The 6,842-nt window shown below is 38.2% G+C and overlaps 1 pseudogene across 1 annotated transcript; it reads left to right on the top strand.

Moving 5' to 3' along the window:
* The first annotated feature begins 6,171 nt into the window (after positions 1-6,171).
* On the top strand, positions 6,172-6,518 carry LOC307097264 (small ribosomal subunit protein eS25-like; annotated as a pseudogene). The gene has a single exon. The product of its transcript is annotated as a small ribosomal subunit protein eS25-like (transcript).
* The last annotated feature ends 324 nt before the right edge of the window (positions 6,519-6,842 follow it).

Genomic DNA, 6,842 nt, shown 5'->3' with positions numbered 1-6,842 from the left:
AAACAACCATTATAATGAAACGCATGTAGCTAGAAAATGAGAAAAATGTAGTGGCTCTCTGCAAGGTAGACCAGATGTCTGCTTCTGCATGCCTCTTTCTTTTTTTATCTCTCGGATAATGCTGAAGTCATTGCTTACATGTTTGAGTGTGAATGAGAATGACCATTTCACACCAAATATTTCCAACCAGTCTGTCATCTGGCAAATAGCTGAGAATGCTTCTTGACATCGTGCTTTGCAGGGCAGCAATAATCTCTCACCACCCGTCAGTTCCACAGCGTCTCGTCACCTGTCACTGGTGATTCTGGCCGTCGACACCCAGTACCTCTGTGATATCACTTCTGCCTGTTGGAGTGCAACACCTCAAGCTGTCCTGTTGCTTAGATAGGAAATACGTTGACTGAAATAAAATTCTAGAGGTACTGTTTGCACACTGTCAACAGAGATAAAAACCCAAACTACACAGACTGAAAATAAAGGGGGCAGTGTGCATAATAAGGATCATCTTTATTCCAGAATGATGTATATGCTCCACTGACATATGCTCCTTTATATGAAAAGGAAACATCTAGCTTATACAGAATATTAATGGCATTGTTGGGTTAGATAAAGAACAGCAAAGAAAACAGAGAAATTTCAAATGATGCATTTTGAATTTAGCAAAGTGTATTTTATTACTAAGGAACAGCAAGTGAAAATCAAACTGCTCATCAATGTTTTACCCCTAGAAAGGAGAGATCAATAAATAAGTGAGTTTTGAATACCATCACACATTGGTTAATGAGGAAAATATGTCTAGACTTTAGGTAGTGGTCTTGACATACATTTTCCCCCACCTCATTCTTGGAATTATTTCTGCCTATGATTCATGTCTGGGCCACCTCTGAATGAATAGTTTCATAATGGGGAGGATATTGCCTGTATGTATTTTGAAGCCCTTCACTTTCTTTTATCTTCCCCAAGTACTCATGGTCATTATCCAACGAGCTCTAAAATTCACATCTCAATTGTTCATTCAGTTTAATGAAAGATGATTAAAGAAATATCCTCATACCCTTTTTTTAAAAAAAAAATCTAATAACCTTTATGAGAGTATAGATCCACTAAAATTACATTTGAGTAATATAAAAATTATGTTTATTATAGTAAGAAATATCTCAAATCAAATTACATATAACATAAATGAGGGGCTTGTGTAAATCTAATAATTATCATGAAAGTACAAAGGCAAAGCAGCAAAAGCTAATTACAAGTCAACTTTCTCATTATATTTGGAAAAAACCTTTGATGATTACACAGCCAATCTCACACAATAGATTTGTTCCAATTTTTTTAAAAAAGTGAGGCCTTTTGAAAATTCTCATTAAATTTTGAATTTAGTTATTCATAGGTAAATATTAACTATAAATATCAATACATGATCATAAAAATAGAATATTTTTATTGTATGAAAATTTGTTGTATACATTTTATAGCACAAACCTATTCCCTCTGAAGTATATGTATTTAGAGCACAAACAAATGCAGACATGGCTGGCTTATGTATAAGCAAATAACATGTATGTGTCATAATATAAATTAAAAGGCTGGAAATGTTTCTGCAAATTGCAGTTAGCCAAGGTCAAACTTCAAATCTGAACTATAATCTCATCCACTTCAAAGAGCCTGCCACGTGCACTGACACCCCTGGAGTTTCTTGGTCCTACCCAGCAGCCTCTTTGAGTTGGGTTCACCAAGGAAAGCTCTCCCCTGACTACTTCCACACATCCCCCAGTATATGCCTGGCCCGAATTAAAAGTCCAGTGTGTACCTGAACAAGCAGGCACTAATCTCTATTTCCTGGACCACAGAGACCCACAGTCAATTCTCCAAAGCATTCTCTCACATAGTTTTCTTACCAAACTTGGATTAAAGAGTAAGAAGCAGTCACACCTTCCCCCCCCCCCCCCAACCACTTTCTGTTAGGCAGACAATTATCCTCAAAGAAAGCGGTACGTATACACTCTTGGCAAATCCAGCATAGATTATTCAAGTATGTGTGTATAGAACATATGCATACCTATTAGCAACATCAACAATGTTTCAGTTTGCCTGAGAGTGGAGATAATGGGTAAAGACCACTTTAATAACCCATTAGATAGAAAAAGAGATAGATAGATAGATAGATAGATAGATAGATAGATAGATATAGATAGATGACAGAGCACACACATACACACATACTAAGTTTAAACACTATGTTAACTAAATACATTTTTGTACTAATAATGAACATTATATATTATGTCACACAATAAATGCTTATTTCAAGAACTGGGTAGATTTTTTTACATTTTACATTCTTTATTCATTTTTAAAATTTTTTAAATATATTTTTATTGATTTCAGAGAGTAAGGGAGAGGAAGAGAGGGATAGAAACATCAATGATGAGAGGGAATCATTGATCGGCTGCCTCCTGCATGCCCCTCACTGGGGACCGAGCCCACAACCTAGGCATGTGCCCTTGACTAGAATCGAACCCAGGACCCTTCAGTCCGCAGGCCAAATCTCTATGCACTAAGCCAAACCGGTTAGGCCATCTTTATTCATTTTTAAAAAACACGGGAAATAGGCTGAAACTTTAAAATTACAGCCTCATTTTTCCCTTCTGCCCTTACCACCCTCTAACCATACATATCCTATATAATAAAAGCCTAATATGATAAGTGTCTGATCGTCTGGTTAGCCGTTCAACCAATCAAAGTGTAATATGCTAATGATATGCTAAGGCCGTTCAACTGCTTGCTATGATGTGCACTGACCACCAGGGGGCAGATGCTCCGACCCATAGGTTAGCTTGTTGCTGGGGTCTGGTTGATCAGGCCTGAGTGAGACAGGCCAGACATGCCCTGGAGCCCTCCCGCGGTCCCTCCCCAGCTTGCTGACCTCTGATCATGCACCAGTGGGGTCCTTCGGCCTGGCCTGCACCCTCTCACAATCCAGGACCCCTCAGGGGGTGTTGGAAAGCAGGTTTCAGCCCGATCCCGCAGGCCAGGCTAAGGGACCCCACTGGTGCACGAATTCATGCACCGGGCCTCTAGTAAATAAAGAAAAGAGCAAGATAAATGACTTAGGAAAGAGGAGTTATGTGGAAAATAGACAGGTTCTTCCTGGACAAGACTGAAGTCATTTTTAGTTAAGTAAACAGGAGCTATTCCTAAAGCAAGGAGGGCATATTTAGTCCTTAAAAAATATTAATTCTGATTTTTTTTTCAGCACTATACTACCGTTACTTGTTTCTTCATCAGTGGCTAAAATAGTTAGGCCTATCAAAATGCAGAGACACTTGGAAAAAAGAATCGCAGGACAATGGCTCCAAAGAAGTTGTCGCCTTCCCTGGAAGCTTCCAGTGAGCTGAGTTACTCTCCTGCAGCAGGGAGGGCACCCAGACCCACGCTATCATTCCTTCTGTTTGTCTTTCCATTCCCATTTTCCAGGCTGTTTCATACAGCAACTATTCAAATGTTTTTTGGATACTTTCATCAGCTATGGCTTCCAAAAGTTTGGTTAAAATAGTAAGTTAGCTGAGCAAGCAACATTGTGGCCTTTTCATTTTATTGGGCACACTAGTCCATTGTTGCCCCTCCCCCACTCTCTTCTCCTCGCACCAGGACAGAGCCTCCCCTGGATGGGTGTTCTGCTGTCTGGCCAGGGGCCATTTTCTTGCAAGCCACACATCTGTGCCCTTGGAATCTGAATCCTTGCCTTCATTTCAGGGCATCAGGGATGTTTCTGCCAAACTCTGAGTTGTTTCTTTCCTTTTTGTTCTTTCATTCCTCCTTGGTTTTTTTTTTTTTTTTTCTTCTTCTTTTTTTTCTTTTTTCAATTCCTGAGAGCAGTCTGTGCTACTCGCATAGCTGACACAGCTGACACCACTAGAAAATACAAGAGTGATTTGGAGGGTTTGAATTCATCTCCTCGCTACCTCACTGGCTGACTTTTTTATTTTGGAGAAGTCATTTAAATTCTTTCAGTTCCTTGTAAATTTATCTACAAAATGAGGCTTATGATAGGACTGTGTGAGGAGCAAATAACTGCTATTAGTCTTACTCTTAGGTCAGGGGGGCCTCATCCATAACTGACCAAAATGCAGGGGGTTGAGCTGAGAGGATGCAATTCACCACTTCAAGGCTACCTTTTACCTAAATTGTCCTCTTCTCTTCTTAAATTTGGTGTTCTTACAATGGGATTTTGAAAGGCCAAATAAAAACAATGATGCCTTGTGAAGGCTCCAGATCCAAGAAAACAGCAACAACAAAATTATGAAATCCGTAACGGTGCTCGGTTAATATTTTAATCTATAAATCAACCTTTCAGAACACTTTGCTCTGTAAGAGATAGCCATTGTACATATTTATCTTTGCAAACTTAGAATTTAATGGCTTCTAATCTATGCTCACAACCTGGAGAACGTTATCATATTTAAGGCCCACATGGAAAAGTACTTTTAAGACATACCAGTTACAGTTTATATACAAAAGTCAGTTCCTTTTTAAATGTCACTTCCATTAGTATCTTATATCAGAATTACAAGTAAAATGAACACACTGTAACCTAGTATTTTAAAAGGTTATGTAGAAGGAGGAGAGAGGCTTAAATTCATTTTCCCCCGTTCTTATCCAGTAGGTCTTTACCTCCATAGGATTTCCTATAATTCTATCTTAATCCATGTCTCTGCGGGTGAACCAAACAGACCACAACATAGAAGAGCCTGCCAAACTGGCTCCCTGCCAGCAGCCCTTTCTACCCTTTAAGAGAGACTTCAGCTTAATGATTGTACAGTTATCCAAATCAATCAAGAAAGCAAAGAGCAGACGTGTATCTTATGCTCTGCAAAGATCTATTTGTTTAGTCATGTGCAAACACTGCCCTAAAATGGTCAGAAGGATAGCACGTTAATCATTTACTAGGTATATTCAATTTTTAAAATTAACTCTAAGAATAAATCATTGCAAGGAATTTTTCTATATAAGCAATATTAATTTGATATTTGAAAGGACTTGCACTGCTGATTTTATTGCTGGAGACTTGAAGTAGAAAATTATTTGTAAGGTCTAATGGAATCCATAATTATATTTTGGGGACTATGAATTAGCCAAAGATAATAAAAGTATCTTCTAGCAAAACCAGTGAAATGGAAGTATAAAAGTTATATGAAGGCTATAAGCTCTCACTATGCCACCTTGCCCTAAGCGTTGCTCTATACTATTGGAAACACGTTATAGAGGTTTGATATGTATTTCCTAATGAACAATTTTACTGGAACTATTTGTACCACAATCTTTCCTTTCCCTACATTTTGACTACTGTTGAGAGACTGGAAAAAATGCATTATTTATTTTAAGGCCAATATATGATCATACTGAGTAAAATGTAGATAGTTGGATATCTATCACAGTAAATATTCAACATTTATATCACTTAGAAATTTTAAGTCTAACTTTCAGCTTGCTGAAATTCAGCATCACTGAATTTACTTTTTTTTTTTTCATTAGAAAATTATCTTGGTTATAAATCCTAGATACAAATATCCAAATGAGAACAGAATTTTTTTAATCAAATAATGAACAAAAGGGATGATTTCAAAAAAGTTGTCTTTTTTACTGTCTACACAGGACATAGAAAATGTAAAATGTCCTATTTAAATTTGAAAGTTGGTATTTAAATCTCTCCATATGAACTTTTGTCAGGGTTTGAATGGATAAAACAAATGAAAAGTGTTTATTTCTTATCTAAAAATTATTACTAAGCCAAGAATGAGTCCTCTGTTAAGTAGACTCTTAAGAATCTATACAATCACTACACTCAATCACTTGAATATTTACCAAGAAAAAAATAAGAATTTTGCACTCTGTGTTTTGTGAGAGACTTTTAAAATATGAGATATACCATATTATAATTTATTTAAGAAAATAGATATAAGTGCAGAAAATAAATTAATTAATTCTGTTATGGTGTCCTCGGTGAAATGCCTTCTACTTCAGTCTATGAACTGCAGGTCCCCTAAGGAGAACTTGCTCAACTTCTCAAGAGTTCACCTAGAAACAAAAATATTTCTAGGGTGGAGAGCCGTGCTTCCTCTTGGTCTGATATCTGCGAGGCAGTGGCTAAGCCCTGCTTTGAGTCTCCCAATGCCACCCAAGGACAACAACAAGAAGAAAGAAGCTGGAAAGACAGCCAAGAAAGGCGAAGACCCCGTGAACAAGTCCAGGGTCAAGGCCAGAAAGAAGTGGTCCAAAGGCAAAGTTCCGGACAAAGCAGCACATGACAAACTCTGGAAGGAAGTTCCCAACTATAAGCTTATAACGCCAGCTGTTGTCTCCTAGAGACTGAAGATTTGTGGCTCCTTGGCCAGGGCAGCCCTTCAGGAGCTCCTTAGTAAAGCACTTATTAAACTAGTTTCAAAGCACAGAGCTCAAGTCATTTACCCAGAAACACCAAATGTGGGGATGCCCCAGCTGCTGGAGAAGACACATGAACAACAGGTCTCACAGGCCATACATTTATAATAATAATAATAATAATAATAATAATAATAATAATAATATATCCTATATAATAAAGATGTAATAAGCAATAAAGACCAGATAACTGGATCACGGATCAGCAGGAGGGTGGGGAAGCGAACTACAAGTGGGTAGCGGAGAGCTACAGGAGGGGGCAGGGCAGCAAGATATGAGGGGGGCAGGGGAAGGGGAGACAGGGGAAGCTACAGGAGGTTGGGGCAGAGGACAGAGAGTTATTGGAGGGCGGCAGTGAGCTACTGGCTCACGGATTCATGCACAGGGATATATATATATAT

This window comes from Cnephaeus nilssonii (genome assembly GCF_951640355.1).
Source record: "Cnephaeus nilssonii genome assembly, chromosome: 3".
NCBI lineage: Eukaryota > Metazoa > Chordata > Mammalia > Chiroptera > Vespertilionidae > Cnephaeus > Cnephaeus nilssonii.
The sequence above is the reverse complement of the archived record's forward strand: the minus strand, read 5'-3'. Positions and strand labels throughout refer to the sequence as shown.